Consider the following 6,197-nt stretch of genomic DNA (forward strand, 5'->3'; position numbering starts at 1 on the left):
GAAAGATTGTGGTGGCTGGTGCATGCAGGACACGAGGAGTATCCACGTGGGGTTCTTCACCGTCTTGTGAAGCTGGAGAACACACGACCGCGACGCCGCGCGGCCGAGTGGGTTGCAGGGTGGTAATCTAACTTGTACAGGAACGCGCGCCGCTGTCCAGCAGCGTCGGCTGAGCCGTCCAGGCCGGGATGCCCCAATATAGGTACTCAAGATGGCGGCTTTCAGCAAGCGGTTCGGATGTGGCAAACACACCCTGGGCGTCTTCTTCTGATTGTCGAACCGGCCGTACCCAAGGTACTTCCGGCAGAAGGGAACACTCCTTGGCGAGTTAGGATACAACGATCCGAGTGTAGCTTCCTTAGCGTTGATCACCGCGCACGGTGAGAAGCTTGGGCCCTCGATTAGCTAGGAACCCGGAAGTGCGACCTCGTGACACCGCGATGCCACGGAATCGGTGCTTGCGGGAAACTCCGGCTATCGGTCCGAAATTCCACCTATTCGACACTTAAAGGTCCTGAAGCGTATGATTCGTTCAAACTCGATTTAGAATCGTTTCACAAGTCTACACTGTAGTTTTCGAACACTTGTAATATCTACAAACTGATCGTCCTATAGGATCGATCTTCGCACTTCAACGCCCAAAATGGAAAGAGCCCGAGTTGGGGAGATCGTTATCCACGAAACCTGTCTCTCTTGGGAAGTCATCCTCTCTCGATATCCAGCCTCGGTTATCAGTGGTGGTTGTATTGGTTTAATTATCGCGACCTTATCGTCCGTCTGCATTCTCTTTAAGCTGGATGGGATGTGATGTTCGTTGGGATTTAGCGTACACCCAAAAGTGGTGGCGTTATACCAGTTCAACAAATTGATCAAATTTATAAGCCATCATCCTTCGAGTTGACTACTTTGTTTTTGAATTAAGGTATTATTACATAATGATAATTAATATAAATAAACCATGCGAAGATAAGATAATAAATAACAGATATTAAACATTAATGCAAAAACACTTTAAAAACTAACATGCACAAAAAAAACAACATTTAATTTAGTAACCTAAAAGGTTACACTATCCCATCGCGGGTCGGAAAAAAATGAATGTTTTATGTTCATTTTTTTTATACGTATTACAACTACAAATATTCCAACAATTATTCTACATCCGTGAAATCAATTTCAAACAAATTAAAATTGGCGGAAATTAGAAATTTTACTCTAACTTTTTTTCTTTTTCCCTTTCACCAAGTGAAAGTCTAGATATGTTAGTGTGACGATATACTTATCAGTCTAAATTCTTATCGTTTTTGTCAGGTTTGATTTGAGTATACTATAAAAAGGGGGTTGCTTGCAAATGTGTGAGAGAAATTGAATTTTGGCTATTGATCTGGATGAGAAAACTATTGTTCGATAGGGTTTCAACGCAATCACATTGCTTCTTGAAGATTCTACTAAACGTGCTCGAGCTCATGGAATAGCATTTTGCAGTCTTGTTTACTTTCGGTCGGTTTACCAGTCTAAGCGAATACTTCTTGAAAACAATTGTTAGATTTGGAATTAAATATAGAGTTTTAGAACCTAACATAACGACGTCGAACCAGACTGATTGGTTTCGATAACCTTCGAAACAACAGAAATCACGAATCACACGAATTTCACACGACAAATTAAAACGATTGTACCAGATTTTCTTTGGGGTTCTGGCGTTACATATCGGGCTTAAGGAATGCCGACGAGAAAACTCCTAAAGATTTACCCTTTTCATCAGCTAGTTCGTATGAGCTAGTACCTATTCTAGCGATCACCGTACATGGGACGTAACAGGCACCTAGCTTAGCGTTGTACGAATCTGCCGCCGAGCTTTGTTTAAAATTTCGCTTCAAGACCTTTTGCCCTACTGAGTACGATTGAGCTGGTTTCCTAAATCTCAAATTGTACGTTTTCGCGGGCTTTTTCTAAATTTTTCTTTACTATTTGGTACACTTTTACATCGATCAAGTTCTTCTTTGCTATGCGTTCTTCTTCGGTCATGACGTCACCGTCACGATCTACTCGGTGTTCGTCCCCTCTCGATACCACTTCGTGTCCAAAAAGAATCCTGTACGGAGAAAACCCAGTCGAGGAGTGGGGCGTTGTATTTAGAGCAAATTCAATCTCAGAAATTTTATCGTCCCAAGTCCTCTGATTATCCCTCGCGTACGTTCTAATGCACGCGTTTATAGTTCGATTAAGTCGCTCAACTGGGTTCGCTTGACTGTAATGTCGCGAGTTAGCCCAGTGCTGTATTTTGAAACGTTCTAACAAAGTTTTAAACTCTTTTGAGTAAAATGTGGTCGCATTATCCGAAATTATAAATTCCGGGACGGAATAGCGGCGAAACCACAAATTTTCTAGTAATTCACACACCTGCGAGGCTGAAATTCGCCGAACGGGTACCATGATGGACCACTTCGAAAACAAATCCATGATCACAAACAGGTGTGTGTTGCCGTGTTTGCTTCGTGGTAAAGATTGTATAAAGTCTATTGCAATTATTTGAAACGGTTTTGTCGTAATTCGAGGTTGACCTAGCTCAGGGATTTGAGACCGATTACTAGGTTTGCATTGCTTACAAACAGAACATTTGCTAACATAATCTTTGATTTCTCGATACATATTTGGCCAGTAATGGTGGCGTTTGATTCTAGCATAAGTTTTTTCAGCACCTAAGTGGAGCGCATCATCGTGGTTTTCTACCAAAACCTTTTCACGTTTCGATTTTGGGACACAGATTTTCCAATCAAATTGGTAATCCAGCGTCTCGCCCTGGGAAGAAATGTATTTCCATAAAACATCACCCTCAACCTTGAAATCAATGAATTGGTCTGGATCGGCCAGAACTTTGTCGTGCAGTGACGTATACAAGGGGTAGGACAGTGAGTGATTTTGAGAAAATTTGAATAGAATTGAGTAACATTGAGCCACGCACGTTTTTCAGAGTTTCTCAATCTTCACCATGATTTTCACAAACGACGTAACAAATTTTGACATTGACATTTCAACGCTGACACTGACAACTTGCTAAACACAAAAACAGCGGGAGAGTAAATTTTTCCGGCAGCCAGAAAGGTGTTGAGGGAGGCAAGAAGGCTTGGCCACTGCCTCAAATACCGAACCGGCCAAAAAGGGATGAATGCTGCTGCTACCGGAAACGGTGCCGCTGCTGGCAAATAGGCTCCGACGGCGGCTTTAGCCAAAATTGGCTGCTATTGCCACCGCCAAGGCCAAGAACACTTAGGCCGCCGCCAAGAAGCCAGCCCCGAAGAAGCCGTTTCCAAAGAGAGTGCCGCCGGTGCCGATGGTTCCAAGTAATTTCGTTCAAAATTGTAAAATGCGTTGTGGCAAAATGGTCATCGTTAACGCGGTTTTGCAAAAGCAGAAAAAGAACCCGCGACGAGAAGGTTCAAGGCCGAAAAGGAGAAGGATTGGGTGGTAGAGGTGCCCCAGAATGCGGAACCCAACAAGGACGAAGCGATATTTGCGCATTGACAGGTATGCCATGAACGAAATCGCCCGGATGAGAGCTGGTGACTGCTGCCAACGTCGCCAAGGCGTCGACCGGAGAGTTCCAGGAGAAGCTGACCAACGAAGGACCGCGTAATCGGCGTGAAGGAAGCAAAAGCGCGCTGCCGGGCGAGAAGAAACGCAACCTGGAGATTGTCAGCAAGGTGCTGAAAAAGAAGCCGCCAGTGACACTGGAGCTGCTGTCCACAAGAAGAAGGGAGCTGCCGGAGCAACATAGGCTGCCGCAAAGAAGCACGCCACAAAGAAGGTAGCCGCCACCGTGGGTGAGAAGAAGGCCATCGAGGCCAAGGTGCAGAAGGGTACCGCTAAGATTCATGTCATCACTCTGCCAGGGGTCTAGGTAAGATTTTGGAGCAAAATAAATAAGTACAAACACACAATAAAAACGCATCATTCGCTTAGTCTCTGGTAAAAATAAGAAAAGATCGGAGCGACTGCTCCAGATGCCCCCCTCCAGTCCCACGACAATTTTCTTCTCCTAGATCTAAAAGGGATGCAACCGGATGATACGGCAACTTTTAGAGATTTTCGTGACGAATACGATTTCCGTGTGCTGGCACTTCGCTGGCTTTTGGAAACGCTCAAACCTCCTGCTGCAAGATCATGATCTGATCCGCCAGCGATTCGGGCCACTGCCCATCTCGACTTGCCGGGAAGCCGAAAGACCTTCTCCTTGATCTCGCTGAACTCGCAGGCAATGTGAGCGGTGTTGCAATCCAGCACTGGGGTGTATCCGTTGGAAATCTGACCGGGGTAGTTCAGTCCGATGACCTGGGCGGTGAGTTCTTCGAGTCACCGGCGACGTATCCACGACGCAGTTCCTTGACGGACACATTTTTGGCGTTGTCCAGCAGGGCTTCTTTGTGCGGACGGACTTGACTTCAGCGGCCAGGTTGACCGGGGCGAAGACGATGGCGATACCGGGCTTGTTCACACCGGTTTCCGTTCCCGGGGGGCAGATGCAGGGGCTTGTCCGTGGGGTCCGTTGGGCACTTGCCGTCAGCCTGGCTCTCTTGCGCTTGATGGCCTCTGCTTGAAACAAGTACATCTTGGTGGACGGTTCCAGCATGTTATCTCCGTGCCATCCGGATTTAGATAATACCAGTATCGAATTCACCGGTACCGGCGGCGACGATCAACACGGCACAATCCGTAACAGGCGGAATCGACGTCGTCGTCGGGCGGAAAAGTTTGTTCCCGGATTGGTTGACTGACTGAAGCAGCATCGTGGCGTGAAAATATTTCTAATGTATTTGTAAACAAGCTCTTCTGTCAACGTGGTCAACGTTTATTCACAAATTCCGCAACTCGGTGAAAAAAAATCATGAGGAAGATTGAGTAACTTTGAGCCACATTGAGTAATTTTGTAAAATTGAGTCACTCAGTTACTCTGTGTCCTACCCCTTGGACGTATACCACTCGTCCGTGTCGTCGGCGTCCAACTCTTCAACTGAGCGCGATAATGCATCGGCAACCACATTTTCACTTCCTTTTCGGTGCCTAATTACCATATCGTGCTGTTGAAGTTCAAGAGCCCAACGACTAAGACGAGAAGAAGTACGCCACTTGCCTCGTAGTATGTGTGTCACGGCAGACGCATCCGTCAGTACAGTGAACCGCGAGCCCTCAATATAACCCCTAAATTTTTCGATGGCCTTGAGAACCGCCAACCCCTCTTTCTCTGCAGCGTGATAACGTTGTTGTTGTGTACTTAATTTTTGCGAAAAATAGGCAATAACCCTTTCGTGACCATCTAGAACTTGTGTGAGTACAGCTGCAATAGCCGTATCACTAGCATCCGTCTGCAGAGTAAAGGGGTGGTTGTAATCAGGGTTACACAGTATTGGTGCACTGATAAGAGATTCCTTTATTCTAAAAAATGACTTTTCAGCCTCGTCGTTCCACTTAACCGACCGAGGTTTGTTTTTCAACAAGTTAGTTAAAGGCACTGTAATTTCACTAAACTGTGGTATAAACCTACGGTAATAATTACACATCCCCACAAACCTGCGGAGAGCGCGAAGTGATTGAGGGCGCTCATAATTAACGATGGCTTCTACCCGTTCTGGATTCGGTCTCAGGCCGTTCTTGGACAATAAATAACCCAGATACGGAACTTCATCGACACAAAATTTTGATTTTGCCAGATTAATTGAAAGGTTGGCCGCCGTTAGGCGAATGGCCACCTCAGTCAACATAGCAAGAAGGTTTCGGTTGCAACGATAATATCGTCAAGATATACGAAAACCTTCGGTTCCAGCTCACCCCCGCCCAGCACTCGGTCCATCAGCCGTGACTGCGTTGCTGGACTGTTCACCAGACCAAAGGGCATACGGGTGAACTGGAACAATCCCCTCCCATACACTGAAAACGCTGTATACTTCCTCGATCGGGGGTGTAGTGGTACTTGCAAAAATGCTTGTGTTAAATCTATTGTTGAAATGTATTTACACGGCCCCAATCGACTTAGTATCCTGTCACAGTGTGGGAGGGGATAGGAGTCTCTTACTGTTCTTTCGTTCACTCCCCTGGCATCTAAGCACAACCGAATTTTCCCATTTGGTTTAGAAACTGGTACAAGTCTTAAAGCCCAATCGCTATTAGATCTTTCTATTATTCCCAGTTCTAATAAAGAA

The 6,197-nt window shown here is 45.9% G+C and overlaps 1 pseudogene; it reads right to left on the reverse strand.

Annotated features, from left to right (window-relative positions):
- Nucleotides 1-3,959: 3,959 nt before the first annotated feature.
- LOC120430672 (elongation factor 1-alpha-like) lies at nt 3,960-4,962 on the reverse strand (annotated as a pseudogene).
- Nucleotides 4,963-6,197: the final 1,235 nt, after the last annotated feature.

The sequence above is a fragment of the Culex pipiens genome, chromosome 1 (genome assembly GCF_016801865.2).
Source record: "Culex pipiens pallens isolate TS chromosome 1, TS_CPP_V2, whole genome shotgun sequence".
In the NCBI taxonomy this organism is placed as follows: Eukaryota; Metazoa; Arthropoda; class Insecta; order Diptera; family Culicidae; genus Culex; species Culex pipiens.